The sequence below is a fragment of the Uloborus diversus genome, chromosome 3 (assembly GCF_026930045.1).
Source record: "Uloborus diversus isolate 005 chromosome 3, Udiv.v.3.1, whole genome shotgun sequence".
Classification (NCBI taxonomy): Eukaryota; Metazoa; Arthropoda; class Arachnida; order Araneae; family Uloboridae; genus Uloborus; species Uloborus diversus.
Window position 1 is genome coordinate 197,477,166 of NC_072733.1, and position 25,287 is coordinate 197,502,452.

General features: G+C 33.0%; 1 protein-coding gene across 1 annotated transcript in view; it reads left to right on the forward strand.

Annotated features, from left to right (window-relative positions):
• LOC129219368 (rho GTPase-activating protein 190-like) overlaps positions 1-25,287 on the forward strand; it is a 205,203-nt gene that overhangs the window by 48,536 nt on the left and 131,380 nt on the right. Inside the window, 1 exon segment of the mRNA XM_054853744.1 lies at positions 6,227-6,327. The gene's annotated coding sequence lies outside the window, so the exon portion shown is untranslated.

Sequence of the window (25,287 nt, forward strand, 5' to 3'; positions counted from 1 at the left end):
GCTTTATTTATTTAATTAAAATAGGACAAAAAAAAAAAAAAATAAAGGAAGGAAGCTCTCGGACGTATTATTGCATTAAAAAAAACTTTGATAATGCTACATTGATATTGAAAGGCTATTAATTGTAAGGCATTGCTTGTTGTAAAATAGTTGCTAAATATTGTACTGAAATTTTCACTAAGTTTTTTTTTTTTTTTTTTGCATAAATTTCCAACAATATTGATTTTATTGAATAGTAACAAAAAAAAAAAAAAAAAAAAGTAAAATGGAAACCACAGTTAAAATTGTAATTTTTTTTTTCATGAAACGGCACGTTGTTGACAGTCCTGCTCATATCACAATCATAGCGCTCTTTTCTTTTTGAGACGAATTGTTATTTATCGTCTCGCTCTCAGCATTGGCGCTCGCATGTTAATACTTCCTGGTGACTCCCGAAAGATGGCGTCCCTTTTGCTAGCAGGTAACAGCAGGGACCATCGGCGTCGGAATTGTGCATAGTCGTTTGTTTCTCTCTCGCGATCTCCCGCAACGATGACAGGTCGTGGCGTGGGGATGTTGTGAATATGTTTACATTATTTGTGCTCAGTGGCGGCGCGAGAGCAAAAGTAAACGTCGGCGATGCAGTTTTGCGAGGCCCTTTTAATCATAAAATATTGTGAGACAAATAATTGAATTCATAGAATTAGTTTTTGTACTAACTATTGGCACTTAGGGTTCCCAATTCACTTAATTGCTGGGACAAAAACATTTCGTGATTAGTAGCACAGTCAAAAAGAAGTTTTTTTCGTGGCGGGGGGAGGAGCCGGCACTTTGACTGTGGAAAGAATTACCTGATAGAAAGGGGGGTCTGGGGGTTCTCCCCCGGAAAGATTTCGAAATTTGTAGTTTTAAAACGCCATTTTGGGCTTTCTTTGCTGATGTTAAGGTAAAAAAGGTACAGGGGGTCTCGGTGGAAATTTCTAGAAATTGAAGCCTTAAAAATGCAATTATAGACCATATTTATTGACTTTAGGGTCAGAGACTGTCACAGATCGATTCTTTAAAAAAAAAAGAAAAAAAAAAGTCAAAATCAATTTCCTGCAAATTCTCGAAATTGAAGTTTCAAAAACGGAATTTTAGACAAACTTTGAAGATTTTACCGGAAGGAAGGGAGATCCCTCGAAAATTTTTGAAAATTATGGACCTAAAAACTTAGGAATATTTTATATTCAGGAGCCATTCCACTTGAACTTTCTGTTAATGAAGTTTAAAAAGCCTAATTGCTTATGATATAAAAGAAAGGCGATATGGGGACCCTTGCCCGAATATTTTCTGAAATTCAATCCTCAAAAATGCGATTGTATTGCCATATTTTGTAATATTACTCTCGGTGATTTTTGAAATTCAAGCTAAAAAAACGCAATTTTAAGCGATTTTCGACGTTGTTGAGCATTTGGGAGCTTTAAGCTGGAAATATCGCGAAGTTTAAGATCTGGAAACAAAATTTCAGTTGCTCCATAATGCTTTCGGTGTGTGTGTGTGTGTGTGTGTGTGGAGGGGGAAGAGTTCGGAGGAGCTGCATTTTGGATATTTTCTTACTTTTAGATGAACTTAGGAAACAAAAGAAAAAAGAAAAGAACTGAAAAGAAGAGAAAAAAGAAGGGGGGGGGGGATAGAGTTAGCTGATCAATTAGCTGTTGCCAATGAATATTTTTAATTCAGGCCCCGACAGAATTGGGCCAAACATTTGCTAAGGCTGACTCTGTGCAGTCTCTCCTGCACGCACTATTTTGATTACTTTTGGGTCTGTTATATTTAATGAGAGCTTCAATCGAAAACATGGAAATATCTTAAAACTTCTGAGAATTTTGCGAGGCCCTATCTGCGCGAGGCCGTCGGCAGTTGCCGACGTCGCCGACGCCTAGCGCCGCCACTGTTTGTGCTCGGAGAAGTTGTGAAAATGTTTACGTTATTTTTGCTCAAATTATTTTCTTGATTGAAATGGAATTTTCTTTGCTTTTACTCTTGATGCGTGTGACTTGCAGTATGTATGTGGTATTGTTACGTTTGGTTACAGCGTTTTATTACTCCTGGAAAGCAGACCATTTGAAAGTACATTCATGGCAGTTTTGTTTTTCTAAGGTATAGGTTTTCCCTCTAAGATTTATGAAAATGTTTCATTATATAATACATTCTTGAAGTATTTGATCTTTCATTTTACTGTACATGTGACTAAGAATTTATGTAGGAAACTATATGTTTACACACACACATAAATTAATATGCACATAAGATAAATTGATATTCTCTAGTTTCTTTTTTAATACTTATTTCTGTATCAATAATTATGTATCATATCTTATGAAAATATTTTATTCTTTTTGTCAATGGTTAATGATTACCAGAAAAATACTGCTTAAATGTTCTAAATTACTGTAGATGAAAATAATGTTGCTATTTTAACTTGTCTTTTTGCTATAAGTGTAGTCTATGAATGGTAAACAAAAACATAAGTTCTTATTGCAACAGTTTTTGCTCTTTAAATTTTTTTCCTCATTTTATGGTATTTTGATATTTTTATTTGAAAATTTTCGATTGTGATCAGCAACTCATTAACTTTTAGGTTAAAAAATCATCTAAGTTCCTAAACTTTGTCTAATCTAGCACAAAAATCTAATACAAATACTTTATGAGACACATAATGAGTATGATCTTATGATGGGATAAAAATAGAATTTTAAACCAAAAAAGAAAGTCTTTGTATGACAAGTGTTTTTATTCAGAGAAATATCTAAAACTGCGTAACTAGTGATTATTCTGATTATTCTTTTGAGCTGGTTCATCATAATTTTTCAAAAGGTCAAACCATGAAAAAAAAAATCTTTGAAATATTGTATTGTTTATAAGCTGTATTGTGCAAATATTAACTTTATCAAATTATATAGTGTTTTAAGATCTAAGTTGAAAGAAATATTATGTAAAATAAAAATCAAGTTAAATGCGAGGAAAAAAAGACTGAAATAAACATAAAAGTTATGATTATATTGCGTCTCGTAAAATTGCTCATTTGCATATATTGCAGTTTTCCTTTGTTTCTCGAAAAATATTTAAAAACAAAAAATGATGTTTTATGTTTGACATAAAACATCATTTGACAGAAACCTATATATTTCTCAGAAAAACAATTTTAGTTTTTTCAATCAAAGAGAAAAACTGGTAATAGGATCTAAATTTGTTGCAGTTTAAGCTGAAACTTTCGATTCATATTCCAACATAAAACAATATTTAAAAAAGAATTAAAGGTGTGACTGCAAAGTAAACTTTTGTTTGTCATTGAGAATGTCATCCTAATAATTATAATAATATTGTTTTTGTAGGTGCATGTGTCATTGATTTGTACTTTAATTAAGTTGTTGCTTTCATAACCTCTGGGAGGGGTGGGGGTGTTATATTGCGCTTTTTTGTTGTCTCTCGACTAGCGCAATATAACAAGGATTTACTGCAATGTTATTTTGTTTATGAATTTCTTTATGAAAAGTTAGAGAAAATAATTTTGCTTCATAGCTTTACTTGATCAATAAAAATGATTTCACAACTTCAGTGTTGTGGCGATTAATTGGGAAATGAATTTTTTTTTTAAATCAGTTTTATTTGAGTTTTTCATGAATACATTTGAAACTAATAATTAATATAACCTCCCCCTAGACTTAATAACATCATAGACATGTTTTGGCATGGAATGTACTAGACTAGCCCATATAGTTTTAATTTCAACGTCTTTATACCATATGTCAATAACAGGCAAAATTAGCTTTTCCATCGTAGAACTGTTGAACTTATGTTTTTTAACGATAGCCCACAAATTTTCAATCGGATTTAAGTCTGGCGAGTTTCTGGGCCAATCCAGTATGATAAATTTGTGTTTAGAGAAGAAATTGACAATTTGCTTTGATGTGTGACATCGCGCGCCATCTTGTTGAAAAACGCCACCTCCAGGCGACCAAAGTTTAGACATGGTTGGAAGCACATTTTGGGGCAATATTGATTCGTAGCTGGCACTGTTCGTCATTCCCTCTACGGGAACAAGGCATTCTATCCCTGAAATGCAGAAAGAGCCCCAAAATACGTTTTTGGGCAAATACTTGGGTGCTTGATTAATGTGATGCAGACAAAAAGGTTCTCATTTGCTCTTTCTCACGAACCTGGATCTAAATACCTGAACCACAAAATGTGTTAGGTCAGAAAGTAAAACCTTTTCCCTGTCCTTCTCAGTCCATCTTTTATATTTCCATGCCCATTCTAACCTTTTTTTCTTCATGCGAGGCGTGAGAAGCTGTTTCTTGTACAGTCAACGTGCTTTCCGCCCACGTTCTAAAAGCCTGTATCTCACTGTTGAAGGTGCAATGTCAACAACAGCTGCCACCATAGACTTGGACAGATCAAAACTATTTAATAGAGGATTCACAACAGTCATTCCATGTAAACTTTTGTTGTCACGAGCCGAAGTTGATCTTTTTCAGCCGTATTTTCCAATACGGTTGGTCCCTGCATTTCCTGTTGTCTTAAACTGCTGCCATATCCTCCCTACTCTTGATTACTCACTGCACATATTTTGCCTATTTCTTCTAACGTTTTAGAAGTGTGTTCTCTAAGTGCAATCACTTTAGCACGTGTTTCAGGGCTGATATTCATGACTCTAATTACTCCCACAACAAGCGAGCAACTAACACTGCCAACTTCTAGCCACTCGGCGGAAGAATTTATGTCTGCTACTTACCTGATGCTTACAAACAGCTATTTGTTTGACAATAACTGCCATTTGAACTCTGAGCTGAATTTGAGTGCTTATTCTTTCGCTTACTTCTGATAAAGCAAAAAAAAAAAAGCATTCCTCAATAAATTGCCACAATACTGTAAAAAATGTAAGCCACAATGTTTGGAAACTATAGGAAACATTTCATTCTGCATGTTTAGTAAAATATCAAAATCCGAGGTTATTTCTCATCCATTGCTTTTTTTGGCAGACCACTACTGTTTGTTGAACATTGTGATTCTCTTTCCATATTTTCAGTACTCTCGAAATAACCATTAAAAACAAGAATTTAAGAAACTCTCATCTAGCATTATCAGGTGATTCAAACCTTCATGCCTCGGATTTTTCTCCTAAAAATTACTATTTTTTACTTATCTTATTGAATGATTTAAACCTGAAAATATATTTTTTTTCTTGAGATGTTAAATTTTTATGTGTCCTCGTTAGACAAAGTGCGCCGCCAAAAACAGGATAGACTTTCAAACCATTTGAACTGCTATGATAGGATGACTCTTTGCACAAACAACTTTGGAAAACTTCACTTAATGAACGATAAGCTCATAGCAACTTATTGCAACACGATCATTCATTAAAGGACATAAAAAGAAGCATTTCTGACATTTTTACCCTTATATTCGCCACTAAACTGGAAGACATAAGCAGCCCAAATACAGCTTGTGCCCCCCCTGCCCCCCCAATTTTTGTGTCAGAAGTAGTGTTGTTTGAAAGCAGGCCCGGCTCCTGGGGTAGGCGGCCGCCTAGGGCGGCAGATGTAGGGGTGGCAAATTTCGAAGTTAAAACATTTTTTTTAGAAAAAGTATGGATATTTGTTTCAGCATTATAAGATTCACAGCTACAATGCTAAAAAAAAAATATTAATTTAGAGTGTGTACCAGTGCTTGGATGTGCAAGACATAGTTCGGAATTTAAATAGAAAGTAACTTACTAGTTTTATTTTATTAATGTAAAATTATTTTACATTATTATCGTTATTATTTAATGAGGGGGGGTGCACTTGTCAATATCATCTAGGACAACATAACTACTAGAGCCGACCCTGTTTGAGAGGCATGTATTTGCTCTTAAAATCATAAATTATGAATCTTCATCATTGAGGTACGTTGACGTACATTGAGGTACCTTAAAATAATATAAATAGTTAAAATCTGGGAAATGTCCTATCATACTGAAATTTGAACTCTCATAACTTCTTGTGGCAGAGACATATTGAAATATTTTATTTTTTTGCCATTATTGTACTCGATTCTTTATCTTTATAAGTAAGTTGCCCTTGACGTAAGTTGCTATAAAAAAAATTAAAATATTTAACTTATCTCGCATTGCAAACTTTTTATTTTAAAATTAAATGCCAATATGTTTGTTGATACTTTAAAAAAATTTATTTTCTTAATTTCATTCTTTTTTCTGCTGTAGGTATTCCTAGGGAAGCAAAGTTTTTTTCTATGCAGCAGTATTCATGGATGCTGCAAATGGAGCAGCAATAATGATGAACATTTCATCATTCAATGTTGTAGGTAAGACCAAAGTTTTTTTTTTTTGTATTTGGTTTTGGGGTGATATATTTGTGCATATAAACTACACATGAATTTAGAATATTGCATTAAAAAAAATTGGAAATAACTGACATAGGTTAGTTATTTTTTAATTTAGAGATCATAGTTTGCTTCTGCTTTGTTTGAGTTTTTTTTTTTTGAAAGACTTATTAGTTTTTTCTGTTATTTAGATATTGTAAAAACTTTCCGTTTTTTTTTCTTTTTTTACTTCTTCTAAAATAATTATTTTATAATTTCTGTTCGTGTTCAGTCCTCAACAATTTGTTGACCCTTTAATGTTGAAATTGCTGCTTTAAATGAAAATGCTTTACACGTAGAAACATGAAATTGTTGAATAGATAGTCCTGAGCATTAGATAAGTTGATGCTAGGGCTGGGCAATATACTGATATGCCATAATATATCAATATATATTACTGGGGTAGCGATATTCAGATTTATATCTGTCTGGTATATTGCCGGACTGGACTAAACTAAAAACTAATAAAATAATGACTTAAAAATGCATACTTATTCATAATCATTTATGCTTAATGGGCAATTCCACAAAAAAGTGGACATGGAAGTTGAAATTTAAAAATTGTTTTATTGCTACAAGTAATAAATACATCAAATTAAAGCTAATAACATAAAGTTTATGAAATTATAAAGAAAATTTTCATAAGAGTTACTTTTTTATTATATTTTTGAGCCTAAAGTTAACGTACTATAACAAACTTGTATTTAGGAAAAACATAGTATTTTCGTTCGTCCAGGATTGCTATTTAAAACAAGTGAATTTTGTATGTGTGTGTGTTATTACTATTTGTGACATTTGTCTATCCTTTGGAATACTTAATTTTTCATAACAAAATATTTAAGAAGATTTTTAGTATACATAAAGTTATAAGGTCTCGCTGTCACACTAGACCTCAAGATTCAGAAATTTTTCAAGTGGCCATTGGCCACTAGACTCAAAAAACTTGGTGGCCACCTGTTTTACCGGGTTTCAAAAACCGCTCTAGTACGATAATGGGGGGTGGGGGGGGGATTTCAATTTGTATTTTTTGTAACAAATATTATGCAAGTGATGCTAAAGGAATGCAATCAAGAAATATAAATTATATTAATCATGGAAATATAAGAGGCATTGGGTGAAGGTTGGGAGCTCCAGAAGCAAATGGTTCATTCCACCCATTTTAAAGTTTCATAAAAAAAAAAAATCATTAAACCAAAAATAAAGTAGTGTACACAGTACCATGGTTTCACAGTGAAAAAAAAAAGTATTTCACATGAAAACAACAACAAATTCCTTTCGAATCTTTTTGTAAATCATCGCAAACGCCATGGCAGTAAAAATCAACATGCACTTTTCAGGTAACTAGTTTAATCAAAAGAATTAACTGTAAGAAAATTAGCACAAAGGGAATAGAAAAAATATTAAACATATGATTTGAATTTTTTCAATAAATTAAGATTGTTTTTTTTTTTTTTTGGCATAAAAATAATTAACTACAAACCTCCTCCAGTAATATACAATTTGGCATTTACCAAGAATATATTTCCAAAAAAAAAAAAAAAAAAAACATTCTTTTTGCATTATTTGAACTAAGAGTATGACCAAACATGGCGACTACGTTCCATACGCAGCGTCTCCATGTTGGGATTACTGTGAAGGGAAAACAATCAAAGGATTGGCTATTTGGCTTATATTTTAATCTGATGCGATTGAAGATTAAAAAATTACAACAGTTATTCGAATAAATAGAAATTAGCTCCCGTTGTTTAAACGATTTTCAATGGAACGTATTCCTAATTGATCGCGAGTATTAGCGCCCACATCGCAGCAGAAATATAAGATATAGTTTATAGTAATATAGTTTTTCTTTCTTTCTATTTGTAATGATGTATAAGATTTTTAATGAAATACAGGATTTATGGGACAAGATTAGTGATGTGGATCGGGTAAATACCCAGCGGGTAGGTAAATATTTTTTGGGTATTTACCCAAGGCCTGGGTAAATATCCAAAAACTGGGTATCTTACAAAAAAATGTAAAAAGTGAATGGGAATTTTTTTTTTAAATCTAAATATGAAATAATTGGTAAAACTGATACATACATATGTATTGCACAGTTTATAATACTTTTTATTGAAAGACTTGATGAAATTATGAAAGGAACATCTCGTGAAACAAAGAATCTTTCTTTTCAATGTCATAATTGGAGAAGTATAAGCAATTCAATGATGAACCTCAGAATTTCAAAATCAATTTAGGTTAGTCATATCCAAAATAATGAAAAAAAAGGGAGGAATGAGGGATGTTTGGAAGAATAAACTGAGAAGTTATTAATACTGTGATGTTATTTATTTTATTGCTGTTTAAGTGATAACGTGACAAATATAAAAACGGTTTTCACATTAATAAGCAAAAAATAAATATTGTTTTCTGTTGCCTTGCTCATTTGCATTTGCTCGATGAAGATTTATTCAAACTATTTTTAATACACGCAATTAGTGATGTAGAGTGGGAAGGTAAATTTTTTTTGAGTATTCATCTGAAGGCAGGGTAAATCCCCTAGTAATTAAAAAAAAAATTGGGTGGTATCAAAAGGTGATGATTTTTTTAAAACAAAAACCGTAAAATGAAAGATTAAAGATATAAAAATTTATGTATTATAATTTATTTAATTAAAGGCTTAATGAAATCTCATCAAAAAACTGTCGGAATTTAGAATGAACTATTCTAAAACTTAAATGGGATGTTTTCTCTCTTTTTTCTTTTTTTGTAACAAGTTAAGCTTTTTACTTTTTGTAGAATGGCTTTTTATGTCTGAAATTTGGCTATCAACATTGAGTAGGCATATCCAACACATTTACTGTGAATATCATATTAGATTTCTCAGTTGTTTCACACAATAATACTTTAAATATGTGATCAAAATACAATTTTTGGGCAAAAATTTATTGTTTCGTACATGGTTGGTTATATATACGTAGTGGAATACATACAGAAAAGTATTTTAGTTGTGTATAAATTTTTGAAATAAATACCCGGGTAAATACCCATTTTGGGTATTTACCCAGGTATATACCCTGGGTATTTACCCTTAAAAATAAATACCCGGGTATTTTACATCACTAGACAAGATAGAACATTGATTATGGCAAAGGAATGATAAAACGAGGGGGGGGCTTTGTGCGGTCAAAAACAAGTTGCCTTTTCAAGTTTTAAACTAAATAATTTGTCTTCCTATTTTGACGATTTTCAGAATAAAGGTTGATTGAGTTAATTGGAAATCAAATAGGATCGGAACGACCTTCGAGGGTTTATGTAAAAAAACATACAATATGGTGTGTTTTTTTTTTTTTCACTTTTAAAGAGCCAAAATATGCATAATATTTTCATATTTTCAGAACAAGATTTAAAGCAAAACATAAAACTGTTTTAGAAAAAGAATTTGAAAAAAGTAATACAGGGTTCATACACTTTTGGTTAAAAAAATTCCCTGAATTTTCCAGGTTTTTTTTTTAGAAAATTCCAGGTTACTCGCTTCATTCAAAATTAAGTTTAAGTAACAGTATTTTCAAAATAGTCAAAATTGTTCAAAGTAGCAATGCGTAAGAACTGAAACTTTTCCACTTGTAAAAAAAAAAAATCTTGGATGTTTAAAAAAAAATTTCTGTCACAAGTTTTTTTTTTTAACATTTTGTTCAGAATTGTTTTTATTTGTTTACTATTTGTTAAAAACAAAGTACTTTCACCTTATTTTAGCATTTCTTTGATGCCACATGTCATGCACATTAGCGTTTTGCTGTAATCGGCAGCAATCTTTCTCCGCTTTTGGTTTATGATTCTTCATTTTATTTTCTTATTAGTATGTAACATAAAACATATTGAGCAAAGTACAATGCTTTTTTTTCAGTATAAATATGATTAACTTCGTTGCATCGATGGGCATACCATATAATGCATTCTAACAAAAGTCAACATCTGTCGATCATAGGCCAATGCCAATAATCAGTTTTTTTCCCTTTTGCATAAAAAGGATGCTGGCATTATAAGTAAAAATTTCCTTTTTTTTGCACATTTGCTTTCAATAGACATTGAGATAAACATCTAATTATGTTTTTGTAAATTTTTGTCTACTTCCATCTCGCAAACGACCAAATATGGCGACTAAGTAAAAAATTTAAGATAATGAGTAGATTTTTGAATTTGTAGCATAAAAGTAGTTATAAATAATAATTATTCCTTAAAAAACTACAATTAAGACAAAATAGTCGGTTTTTAGCACATAAGCATCTAAATAAATTAGAATTTAAAAAAATGTTCTGGAGATAAAAATTCGCATTTTTCCAGAAAATAATCACGAATTAGCCGTAGAAAAAGGGCACATTTCGCGTTGTTATCAATAATTTGCATTGCAATAAACATCAAATGCCATTTTCGGAAACTTAAGCACTTAAAAAGTCTTGTGTACTGCCATCTTGGGAATGACCAAATATGGCGGCTACGACAAAAATTAAGAAATAATTTTTTGAATTTGTAGCATGAAAACAATTTAAAAATAATAAATCTTCGTGAAACTACAAGTCAGTTGAAAATTTTTTAGTGCATTTGCGGCCAAGGCAATGGGATAAGATTAAGTTTTAAGAACAAAATTTTTCATTTCTCAAAAAAATTACATATTTAAAATAAAATTAAAAGAAAGAAAAAAAAAACAAGTTGCAGCACGTTTTGCATTTTTTTCATTAGTTTGCAGTTAAAGAAAACATCCAATTCTGCTTTGTTTTTGGAAACTTAGGCATTTAATGATCGTGTCTACTTCCATCTTATGAATGACCAAAAATGGCGACTACGTTTCATTCGTAGCTGAAAAGACTTTTTGATTAAAAAACGATTTTCTCAATTGACCTTACCATCCGCAGGCTTGTGCTTTAGATGCAGGAAAATGTTCTTCCTTTAAATTTGTGGATAATTCCTGTTCACCCTAGGAAGTTTTTTCTTTGGAACTATGGAGGGGCAAAAATGGCGTCTGCAGAAGTTTTTTTTGGGTCGCCTTTTTTATTTTATTGCCAGCGTCATTTTGCCTCAAACTTTTACATTTTTTTCAGGAAACATCGATAAAAACGAAGATTAGAACTCAAGGTTCAAAATTCCCTGGGAAAAAATTGGCAAAAAAAAAAGTTGTGGCAAAATTTGAAACTTCCCTGACATTTTTAACTATGTCGTTTTCCCTGACAATTCCAAGTTTTCCTGGAGCGTACGAACCCTGTTTTGTTTAATAACCGTATTTTCCTGCATATTATCCGCGGGCGGCCTATAATCTGCAGGTTCTAAAATGGGCCTGAAGAAAAAAAAGCTTCGTATAATCGGAGGCGGTGTATAATACGAAGGAAAAAAATAAAGTTTGAATTTAATACAGTCGAACCTTGAAATCTCGAACCTCCTTATCTCGAAACCCTTGATGTCTCGAAAATATGTTTTCTCCCTGCATTTTCCATAAAAACCCCTATGTAGTTTCCATCGTTATCTCGAAATTCATTTTTCGAAACCCTTGATATGTCGAACTTTTTGCACAGAAGCAAGTTTCAGTTGTTGTTTTTCTTTGGCAATTTTTGTAGTAAAACCAGTTCCAGGGACCAGTTTTCATCTCTCTTCTTGGAAACTTAGTGATTAGGGGATTGAAGCAAGATGTTAGGGGAGTGTTGGTCATAGGACGGAGTTCCTGGGGGGGGGGGGGGGCAGGATATTTTGTTTAGCAACATTTTTATTGCCCCCCCCCCCACTCCCATGTTTTTGTCTTTTTCCTGTGATGTATAAGTCCATGCTTTACTTTTTTGTGTGTCTTTTTGATTAATGTGTGTTTTCATGCTGTCTTTTTTGAATTGACCTTAAGAGAGGGAGCCGGTATCAAGAGAGTGATGCGGGGCTCCCTTTTAAGTGGGAAATAGAAAATCTCCAATTTTAGGGGGCCGGGGGTTTCTCCTCCGCAGGAAATTTTGTAAAATGGATATAAAATTCTGCATTTTGAAGCCTTATAAAGGTTAATTGGATATACATAGAAATTGATAACTAGATTATACAGTTGTACAGTTTAGTTCAAACTTTGTAAGAAACAGCCATTTTAAGTTTGAAAGAAAAAATAAAGTATAGATTTCTCATTATAACAACCTATTTTTAATTATAAGTAGAGTGCAGAAAAGGAATAGAGATAGTGTATCATTTTTTTTCCTGGCTAAAAAGATTAACAATATGTAGTAATTGGAGCCCATTTTGCTTAGGATTTTCAAAATCTTATCTAATTATTTTCAAGGACTCTAGAATAAATAAAATAAATAAAATTATTTAACACACTTCATTTGTACTTTCCAGTCTCTGATATTTTAGTATTTGATTGTAAATTTTTATAGTCCTGTTCTAACTTTGAGAAATAGCTATTTTAAATTTAAAAGAGAAAAGTAACCATAGATTTCTCATGACAGCAACTTTTCTTCAGTTGCAAGTGGGGCAGAAAACGAAAAAAAAATTGAAGTAGTGTATTGTGTGATTTTTTCCATGTTAAACAGATAGACAATATGCAGAAGAAGTAAGATAAAAGCAATCAATACAAAATAATTTCCAAATTACTGCATTCGGGATTGAATAACTAGCAAGATATGAAACATATGAGTCACAAAAATTTATTTCAAATAATGTTACAAACGTGAGAACCACGATTTTTACATTTTTAATACAGGATGTGGCAAGGAGCTGAATTTGACATATTTTGGCATTCCTCCCCCTCTACCATTTGTTAGACATTTTAAAATTTAAGGTTTGTAATCACACGTTTTGAAATATTCAAGGTTTTCAAGCACTTAAAAATGAAGTTAGTTTTTTCAAGCAATTTCTATTTTTTAAGGAACGAATCATGAATTTTTTTTGGGAGTTGGGGACCCACTTCAAAGCAGGGTCCCTAAGCAATAGCTTGTTTATCTTATAGGCAAATTTGACTCTGTTTGTAGTTCACTCTTACCTGCAAATTTTTGCTTGATTTTTTTTGTAATTTTTACGAAAATTTGTCAGTTTTTACGGTTAAAGGATTTTTACGATTTTACCAATCTTTGTTAGGTTTTTATAGACTTTTATAAAATTTCAGTAAAGTTTTCCAAAACTTTTGATGCCTCAATTATTTAGATTTCAATAATGGCAAGGATTGACTCACTTAGACTTAGATGATTATGACTAACCTTACTTTTTAAACAGTATTTATAAAGTAAGTAAAATTGTGCTCTCCCTCCAAGTAAAAAGATTCATTTAATCAGAACACTCAGATAACTGAAATTTATTCAGTTTGCGATAGTATTTATTTTCTCTCTCTCTCTTTTTGAGAGAGAGAGGGAGGGGGAGGAGGAAAAAAAACTGTGTTTTTTAGAATTTCTCAAAAGGCCAATTAATCTACTAAGAACAGAAATATTATGCACAAATATACTTTAAATGTGGACACAAATCATAACGAGTAGATCGTTCTGTTAGCGCAAATGGGGGCGGGGGGAGTTTTCCCCCCTTTGCTTTAGGTTCTAATTTGTCAAAATAATCGTCAATTATTATAAGTGTCGCAGCTTAATGTAAAGCTCGTTTAGTCTATATTTTGATTCATATACTTGCCCAAATGGTTTTCAGTCCAAAATAGTGAATTTAGACACGTTTTAGCACCCCAATGACAGCTGTTTTATTTGTATTTAATGTTCTTTTTTTTTTTTTTCCTTTTCTTTTCTCTCATCAGAAAAGGACATTCGCTTTTCTCTTCATTTTCACTAAACTATTCAAAAAAGAAAAAATCGTGATTTATTTGTTTTAAGATTTTGTAAGATATGTTGTTACTATATAAAGTCTCCCCAAAACTCCCCCCTTATAAATCCACCCATTCCCTTCTGAAATATTGAAAAAAGAAAAAAAATATATTTTTTAATTTTTGGAAGATGTGTTGTTACTACATAAAGTCCTCCCAAAACTGGGGGGGGCATTGTCCCCCTCTGCCCCCCCATAAATCCGCCCATGGTGTTGGTATGAAAGGGGTGCTGTGTTTTCACCAGAGTTTGTGCATTTCTCTCGAACATGTTGTCCACTTTGAGGAAAGAGGGCCGATTTTTTGCCGTCAGTTTCAAGTGAAAATGGAAAACGCGTTCCTCATTTTCATCATTCTGCTTTTTTAACTCATGTAAAATGGCTGCTGAAAACTTTTTGAATGTGGGGAGCTACTAGTTTAAGATAAGAATTTTTTCCATTTTGCATCCGTATGTGTAATTGTGAGAGTTTCTAGTGTAATATTTTTAAAACCTTAGTAACTCAAAAACTCGATATCTCGAATTTTATTCCCGTCCAGAGAGATTTCAGACATCGAGGTTATACTGTATACCATTTGAGCAACTAAACTAAAAACGTGAAAAGGTAATTGCTTTGAAGGCATAATCAAAATTAATCTGAAATATAATCTAAAACATAATGATTTCTTCTTGAAATCATGATTATAGTACGCTAATTACTTGAAAAACAAAGAGTCAAGACAAAGGAGCAAATGCTCTAATCTTGTGCAAATGGCTTCCTAATTCACTGTGTTCTTGCTTATTTTACATGCCTGAATCGCGCAAGAGGAGCATTCAAGCAACGTAAAATAACCAACATGCAGGCAGGCAGTGAGAAAGAACATGCAAGCTTTGTAAAATAAACAACATTAAGTCGGAGTACGGTATCTATTGGTGAATCCTTATTGTACTGATGCATCTGTGGAGTGCTGTGGAATTCTTTTCTTGGGATCTAAAATGAAAATAACCCCCAAAAAAAGTTGGCAACTGTAATAAATTTTTGGGTTCGCCAATTTTGAAAACTGGGTCGCCACGTGGCGAGTGGTGACCGTAAATCTTAACCTTTATGTCACACCCGTCACAAAAAGAAAAAAAAAATGCGTAAGTTACCACAGCAAATGCATTCTTCCGTGGCAAAACATGAAACTTTCCAAAGTTCTAACTTGCAGGTCTGAATAGGAGTACAATGTTTAAATTTGATCAAATATTTATTCTCTGGGAAATTTTCGTGTGACTAGTGTGATAAATGTTTGTGACGGGTTTGACAAAATCATTGGTACAGGTGTGACAGCATTCAAAATAGCTTTTAAAAACTTTCTAAATTAGAAGATTAAACCATTTTTATTTCCTAACAAATTAGCATAGTAGTTTTTAAAAAAATATTTGAAAATCTTATGACATAACAGACTTGAATTATTTTGTATATCAATAGTTTTTTGGTTATTAAGTGAGTTACTTTTATTTAATTCTTGAAACATTTCAAAGGAGTAAAATAGCTTTATAGGAAGTAAATAATCAGTTGCACTTTTCCATAACTACTCTGCTTTGTGAAAATGGCTCAGTCAAACTTTTTTCATTAGATAAAAAGTAATATCGGAGGCACTGGAATTACACAACAAAGTAAACGTTGCCCAAAATTATGGCACAGGTTCTCAGGATGCAATTTAAAGTCTCATTAACCAATTATCGCATTTACAAGTTGTGAATGGTTAAAAGATAATACCATTTGCTCTCTTATGGAAATAAGTTACTGCATCATGACAAATATGCTCCATGGGACATTTTAAAAATGCTAGCATAACTGATCTGAAAATAGAATTGTATCAGCTATGAAAAGTGAAAAAATGTTCTGATTGCTGTAGAGCTCAATCAGAAATGATGTATAACAATCGAACTAGTGCTTTTTTTCTAAGACAGGATTTTCAACTGACATGAGATTAGAATATTTTCACCATTTTGTATAGAACATAACAGTAGACGTATTTGTGGGGAGCTAAATGCAGTCAACATTGTCAAATTGAGCTTTAAGTCAAATCAAGCTTTTCATTTATTTAATTGTGCAGTGAAGATGACAAGTATTGATCTGTATAGTGAAGTAAACACTAGTCTGAATGAATATCATCTGCAAGTTAGAATTAATGAAGAAATGAAGTTCAGAAAAGTGACAACTCTTTCGGGAAAGAGCATCTCTGGTAATGTTTAAGCTGAACAGACTGCAAAGTTTACACTGTAAAATATAGCTAACACTGCAACTCAAACGCTATATCTTACTCCCAATGAGATTATATTCATACCTGATATAACTTTAATTTTTCTTTTCACTAACCACTCAAGGCAATGTAGTACAAAGCATTACATTATAAGTATTATGTTACTGTTTTACTTATTAACTTTAAAAAGAAAAAACTAAGTGAAGATATGCAAGCTAGTGGATGACCCTGTTGATATTTCCCCCGTAAAAGGTGATATTTAAAAAAAAGAAATTGTTTCTAACAGTGGCGCACACAAGGGAGGGGTCCAGGGGGTCCGGACCCCTCCCATAGGTCCTGCTTTTTTCCCCGATTGATTACGATTCTATGTATTTTTTACGTAGAATAATTTTAAACAAAAGTAACAATTTCAGTTCTTATAAGTGAAAAAATAAAATCCTCATGTTAAAAGATTTTTTTTAATATTGTACATTTTTCCTATAGCGAATTGCCAATAAGAAGCATAATGGTGATTAAAAATGAATAACACTAATAATGTTTATAGTTTTGTAATTACAGATTAAAATGAGATTTATGAACTTGAATGCATTTTTTAATTATGAGAAATGTAAAATGGTAAATTATTTTGCTCTCTGATTATTTATTTAAGCAAATATATTTCGTTAAATAATGCTAATTATTTATTCAATTGTTTATTTTTTACTATTTTTGGTTCTCGGGAATTGATAAAATCATGACATTATTTTCGTTTGACGGCGTGTATTGATGTATAATATCAGAATGAGGCTTTCGACCTTGGACCCTCCCCTTGCAAAATTCCTGTGTGCGCCACTGGTTTCTAATTACCAAAAAAAGCTACACTTGACCTAATTTTGTTAGCGGCCATTAAAGAAATGCTAAACTATATGTACACCCAGTACTAGCTTTTTTTTTTCTTATATTCACTATTGTCAAGTATGTTATCTGTACTGATCACTATTTTTTTAGAAATTGCTCATCCAAGAAGCGGATTTGCACAGTATCACACCCATCACAAATTTTATCACATCCATCACAACACAAAAAATTCCCGTTTTGTAAAAAAATTTAAATTCACTATAAATATCATGTATTAAGTTTCATTTGAACATCTTTTAGAAGAAAAAAATGCTATAGTGATGAAACATTAAAGTATTCACAGGAATTTCTATAAATATGAGTGTAGGTGAAAACTCATGTCTTGCAAACATCACACCCATCACAAGATTTTAAAAATGTCTTTAAAAAGATTGAAAAAAGTCCTGCAGTTTTGCTCCAACTCAATTATTCAAGCAAATGCATAGTTAAACATGATTAAAATACTTTGTTAGTATTTGTTAACTGATATAGTGCTCAAAATGTTGGTTTAACCAGTAAATCTAGTGTCTGAATGTCACACCTGTCACAATGGATTTGCCCTAATGAGGGATCATATCTGCCTGCTCTTCCCGATTTTCCTGAAGTTTTACAGATTTTCATGTCGTTTTCCATTGTTCTAATTACGAGTAAAAGTTTTGAGTCTTTTCCTGCTTTGTAGAACAAAAAAATTGTATCTATCCAGTTTTGGCGTTACGAGCATTTTTTGGAATGAAGCACCATGCCGTGTTTAAAGCCAAGGGTTGCCGTAAGAGAATTCGAATGTTGCATTCAGATAGAATCCAAGAGACACTCGTTCGATTGGATGAATAACTTTGATAAACTGAGAACTTCAATAATGTATGTTAGTTTTGGTCTTAGACAAGTAGAGCAGTTTGCATGTCTTTCGATATTGGCAATTTTGCACATTTGCTTTCAATGAAATACCGATTGCGTTTTCCTTTGAAATGGTATCAGAACTAGCTGGTAATGGGGTAGCATATATTAGGATTTCCGGATTTCTGGGAAAAATCGATTTTTCTAGGAAACAGAAAATAAACTTGCACTTCTGAACTTGTATGTTTTTGCAAATCGTGTACTGGAAGAAAATATTTATGTGCAGATGATTTAAATATGGATGTCCCCCTCCTCGAAATTTGACATGACACCTCCCTCCCCTTAAAAATGCGATTCCCAGATAATGAGGTCTGTCTCATGAAGATGTGAAATGTTTCAAGTGCCCTTTGTAAAATTTCAACAATTTGGTCTGTGCTGGAACCCCCTCACCAAATGAGCGGGGGGGGGGGGGGGGGGGGGACGTTGTCAGGAATATTATCAAAAAAAAAATGTAATATTACTAACCGAGGGCTTTTATCAATTGCAGATGTTGATATGCATAGATATATGTCCAAGTGTCACCCCCCCCTCCCAAAATGATCTACTGAATTTTAACGAACGCTCCCGCCCCCCCCCCCAGAAAAAAACGCGACCTCTCATTAAAGAGACTAAAATTCCAATGGTAAAGTCTGTCTCATAACCCCCTCCCCCCACGCATGAGCACCACCCCTACTTCAGCTATTATAATTAGAATAAATATTTCTGGATCAAGATTTCCGATGACTTTCTCTACTGCAGATCATATTGCTAGCAGTACCAATTCTCCCCAAGTGCGTTGCCCCACTCAATTTTACCAGCCCCTACCCCAAAAAAACAGGAAGAGACTGAATCCTATTAATATAACATCTCTGATTCTGTCGGTTGTGAAGTCTGCCTCATGGCATCCCCTCATGAGCATATCCCTGATTTAGCAATTATTATTGGGATAAACTACTTTAATATTTACCTTTCAAAATGTCTGATGGCTTTTCTGTATTGCAGATCTCAATACACATACACACACGCAAAGTTAGGATAGCCCATCCCCCAAAAGTGCGATGGCACCCCTCAATTTTACTGTGTGTCTCCCCCCCCCCCAAAAAAAAAACAGGCTCCCCTATTGAAGAGTCTAAAATCCCTTAAAAATAACTTCTCTGATAATTTCAGTGGTATAGCCAGCCTCATGCCCCCTCTTTCAAATGGACACCCCAGGTTTAGCTGTTATTTGAATAAATTGCTGTAACATTTATATTTCAAGATTTCCATAAACGTTTCTCTATTGCAGATCCTAATATATAGATAACAATGCTATGGCTGCCAATCCGCAATAAGTGTGATAGCCTCTTTCATTTTGAATTTTACCGAACATCCCCCCCCCCCCCAAAAAAAAAACAAAGATGCCCTATGTGAGAGACTAAAATCCTTTTAAAATAAGTTCTCTGATAGTTTCAATAGTATAGTCAACTTCCAGACCCCACCCCAGCACTGTATGGGTTTACCCTGCTTAGGACTGCAGTTTCATGCTTATTAGCACTCATCAGCCCGGCATAGGAAGTGACTGAGCTGGAAGTGGAAAACCTCTTAAGGAAGCCAAGAGTGCCGAACAAACTGGTACTGGTAGCTGGAGCTTTTCCACCTCCATCTAAGTCACTTCCTGTGCCAACTTATATAGAATTAGCATTGACCAGACGAGTGACCAAAGGCAATAGTTCGGTTCAACTCAAAGATTGAATGTCGAACAACCGCGAGAAGAAAGCTAAAGGTTCAAGGTTATCCAACTTGCTTGCCAAAACTTTTGTTTGCCTCTGGCGTATGATGTATCTTTACTTTTCTAAATGCCTTCGTATATGATGTAGCTTGTGATGCTCATTTCTCTCCTCAAGTGTGGTGGCTCCCCATCAATTTTATCACCCCCCCAAACAAGAAATGCTTCCATCTATTAAAAAAATTGAAATCCTTAAGAAAAACTTCTCTAAAAATTTTAATGACCTTGTCTGCCTTATGACCCCCCCCCCCCTCCCCTACAAGGGCTATTATTATTCTTATACATCGCTTTTGCTATTATTATTTGCATAAATTGCTAAAAATATTTAGTTTCCAAGATGTTTGATAGCTGTTCTCTATCGTAGATGTTAATAAACAGATCATATAGCTAGAATTGCTCTCCCCTCCCCAAGTGCGATAGCGCCGTCAAATTTATTCCGCTTCCCGTAAAACATGACCTTCTGTTGAAGAGACTAAACTCCTTTCAAGATAACTTCTCTAATAATTCCAATGGTATACTCAGCATCAAGCACCCCCCCCCCCACCCAAACCCCCAATGGGTACGCCTGCTTTAGCTATTATTATTCAAATAAATCGATGGAATATATTGCTATTCAAGATGGCCAATGATGTTTCTCTGTTGATGATCTTAACATACAGATGATGTAACTAGGGTTGCCCATTCTCCCTGACTGCGATGTCACATCTCAATTTTACCAAGCCCCGCTTTTCCCCCAAAAATTGCGACCCACTGATAAAAAGACTTGAATTCTTCTACAGTAATTTCTTCAAAAGTTTCTGTGGTATTATCTACCTCATGACCCCCCCCCTTCCCCCCCCCACACACACATGAGAATCCTTGGTGTAGCTATTAATATAAGAATAAATTGCTAAAATATTTATTCACTAAAATGGCGTATGGCTTTTTTCTGTTGCAGATACTAACTTATGTAATAAGCATTGTATTTTGTATATGTTTTGCAGCCCCTGCCCCCTCTCATAAAACATTGAATTTAACGACCTAAATATATTGATATATCGAAAATATCGATATTTGGAGAGCAATATATTGAGGTATTAAAATTCTGATAAATTCCAGCTCTAGTTAATTCTTAATTTTGGAAGTTATATTGAGATTCAGTTTGTATGTTCTTACAGAAGATAAAATAACATTGCATCAATTGAATAGCACACGAGACGTCTGAAGTCTTGTTTGTCTGAAGTCTTGGCCTGTAAATGACTTTTATAGGCCCCCATCCATATTGTTTACCCCTATGTCTCTACATATGTTTCATCCCTCATTTTAAAATCTCGGGGCCCCTTCAGGCACGGGCCTGAGCCAACAGTGCAGCGAATATACTTAAATGATATTTAGTAGTGGGTAGGTGAATTCTAAAAATATTTTTTGGACGTATTTTCCTCTTCACTTTATCAAGGCTTAGGACTCAACTTCCATGTCGGCTGGTAGTTAGAGCAGCTTACCTTCATCCAGATTATCCAGCTTCTGTACTCAGTCTTCATTTTTTCCAAGGTGGGGCAAAAATTTGAAACTGCTGCCCATACCCATCTTCCTTCAAGTTTTTATATCTAGTGCAAAAAAAAAAAAGAATTTGCTGCCTTGGGCAAATTTGTTCATCCTAGATCCCACATTGTCCAATCTTGTTCCCCATTATAGGTCATGGAAAGACCTTCTCACTTCTGCTGTGTTGTATAGCAATTCTAAAGCATGTGTTTACATGGTTGGGAGCTGTTAAAAGAAGCGATAAGGAAAAGCAACTCTTAGCATTCTGGTGTCCTGACCTTGATTTTGTGCCTTTCTCCCAAATCCAGACATGCCAACTCAACTGTTTTTGACTCCCATATTTGGCTACTGTCTACCTAATTTCTATACCTTGATGCTCTTTTTTAACCCTTTTTTTTGTAACCTAGAAAAATTAATAAATAAAAATAAATCCTTTATAAAAATCCTGTGCAATTTCCAGTCCTAGACACAGGGTTACTGCATAGCTGGAAAGTCGGAAAAATGATGGAAATTCATGGATTTCGACCATGATCGAAAATGGGCATGAAAAGTCCTGATTTTCTGAAGAAAAAAAAATGCTCCAAAATCATAGAAATTGCCAATTAGTCATGGATTTTGAGTTCTACATACTTGCCTAATTTTACATATTAGGTGTAAAATGTACACCTCTTGACCGTTTTGTACGTTTTTACGTGTCAGTTCCGATTTTTTGCACATTTCACAATTTGATTCCATCTGCATCTGTGAAACTCGCTCATTTTACTTCACAATGTGATTCTACCACTTGGACATTAATGATTTTGCATTTAGCATTACTCTTTAACCTTTCTTAGATTTCTTATTGTGTAGTCAAGGACTAGTGCATTTCTAATCTTGCAGTACTCATTCAAAAATTTTAATTGACTTGCATCTGAATCAATTCAAGAGACATGAAAATTATCATTAATTTCCATCAGTGTCTTAATCTGATGAAGATTTTAGGAAATAAAATTGGTCTAAAAAGAAGAAATGCCCCCTCCCCCAATATATATTTTTTCTTTTTTACAATGTAAAAATTTTTTCTGACATGAAGCTCATAGAAGTGAGTTCATGAAACTCATAGAAGTGAGAATACTCTGGTTTTACATCAGAAAACAAGTGAAAAAATTGCAAAAAAAAAAAAAAAAAAAAACCCTTACAACTCCTCCTCCCCATTAGTAATGACTTTTTGGATATTTTAGGGGGGAATAGCTCCTTGAGTGTCCCAACTTGCTACTAATGTTCATGCTTTTGCTTCTCCAGCCCCTCAGAAGAATGTTAATGGTGAATACAGTGTTTCATTCCCGTCCAAATATAAATAATGGCTATATAGTAACTCTTAAATATGAGTGAAGTTGGGGGGCGTGATTTTGAAAGGAGGAAGGGAATGATGGGTGAAAATGGTGGCAAAATTTGGATTCAGGAAGTAATTTTACACAAGATTCATCAATTATGATGTCGAAACAATTTTGGAGGGTTTTCTTTTTTGCCGCACGGTGTAATGAATAATTTGTTCAATTGAGATTCGTGTAAATAACAAGGATCAAAAGCAATTTTGCCAAAACATAATTAGAAATGATAAAAATTTTGCTAAAAGTCGCTAAAAGGTACTTGGGTACCCAGTCATTGACGCTAGGATTAAGGATATTTAGGGCGCCAATAGAATATGGGAATCAGGGATTACCTGTTCAAAACTTTTATATGATTTGTCAGAAACCAAAAAAAGAAAAAATGTCCACAATTTCAGATTTATAAATGTATGCCAATGGTAGCAAAATATTAAAATAGAAACTCTAATTATTTGATGTGTATCATTAGTCACTGTTGCATTAAGTGTTTTTTTAGTTACAATAATTGTTCAGCTTGTTTCATTTCACTTTAATTTGAGCTTTTAGAAACATATGTCCATTGTCCAAAGCATACATCAGATGGTTGCAATTTTATTTACATATAACACTATATAATTTAGATATTACTCTAAGAAATGTATGACTTTTGAAAAAATTGTGTCCCGTGAATCACAGGAAGTTAAGGCAGAAGTTATAGAAAATCATGGTAAGTCATGGATTTCAAAATAAATGTAGCAGATACCCTGTAGATTCCTTTTTTAAAACATTTCTCCTCGACCTTCAGCCACCACGATTGTCCCCACCATAATTTAGGAATCATGGGGCGTCAAACATCTGATTCGTTAAAAATTGTCTTTATAATTTCAACGTTTTTGCATCCTGTAAATATTTTTATTTATTCTGAAAGTTCCAAGCTTTTGAAGATGACAAATCTTTTTACACCTTATTTATATTTTTTCATTTTGTTATTTATTACTAATTTTTAACTTTTGCAGTTGATAACTCCTTTTCCATATTTTTTTTATATAAAAAAAATATTTAACAGTTATTTAATATTTTACATGAGTTTTATCGCTTTTTCTCCCAAGCTAATTATTCTTTCGTGTGTTTCTGTGAATAGTGAACTGAATTTTACTAGCATAGTAATAATGTGAGTTGAAATTTTGTGTAATTTTTTTTTTCCATCGATGAGAGATAAGTGAGTAAAAGTCTGTAAATTGGAGCTCTTTAATGAAACCAGACATTTTTTTCTAAATCAAGGTATTTCAAAGTAATAATATCCTCCAAAGAAATGTTTAAATCAAAACCTCAATTTACATAAATGTGAAAAATAAAGTGTAACAAAGGGGACTGCTTTCAAGTTTTTACTGCATTACAACAAAATATGAGTCAAAAATGACTTCTGTTGTTTAACACTAGAAAGACGGTGTTTTGCGTATACCTAGAATAACTAGCAGCGGTCACTTTGACCGCCATACTTAAAAGATTGGAAATTTCCTCCTTTCGGGAGTTTTAACCATGTAGAAAAGATTTGTTTCAACATGTCAAAGTTTAATTTAACAATTTAATCGCAATATAGTCTGCAAATAAGTCTTAGATAGCTTTTTTTTTTTAATTTTATGTTCGATCAAGTGAAATATACATGCTTTACACAATTGGCATTGAGAAAGAGCAAATTTGTACAAAAAAGAGGAAATTTTCTTAGCATGTAATAACTAACAAGTACTATAATCAACCATGCATGTTTTGGTTTAAAAAATATCTAAATATCGCAAGATACTGTACATTACTATCTTTTACAGTACTTCGAAATACTTATGTTATCACGTCACCTGTATATTAGCCATTAACATTTTTTTTTTGGCAATCAGAACAAATGCTCGTAGATTTATTTTCGCATAGTTTAATTTCACACTATTTTAATCTTTTTCCTGGTGTAGATACTTATTTATATGCAGCAAAATTGATCAGTGGAGGTGACTTGGAGGAAATTGGAGAAATAAGAGTTCTGTTTGTGAAATTTTCCCCTTTTTTTTCGGTGTCGGACCCTTCTCCCTTTTTCTTTTACTGTTTTTTATATTTTGAGCATCAGTTTTTTTTTAGCCAGGTTTCTTCTGATTTCAACTCAGAAGAACAATCCTTTTCTGCAAATCTAGGCTCCGAAAAATATATATATAATGTCTTGAAAGCAAACTATTATCATCGCTAGGAATATATTTCTCTTCAGATAAGTCAGACTGTTCATTCGAACCATAATCTGTTTTAGATAAATCTGCAACAGTTTCAGGAATTAATGTTCCTAAAAGTTTTGCTTTTCAACGGTTCTTCTCGACATCATAAAGATAATTATGTGACTGAGCACTTCATTATCATCGAAGAAAATAAATGTCAATGCTTCAAGCAAAGCACATGCTTTAGTGCACAAAAGAATTCCAGCGTACATTTTTGGAATTTACCTGTTTATATTTACTTCTTTTTAG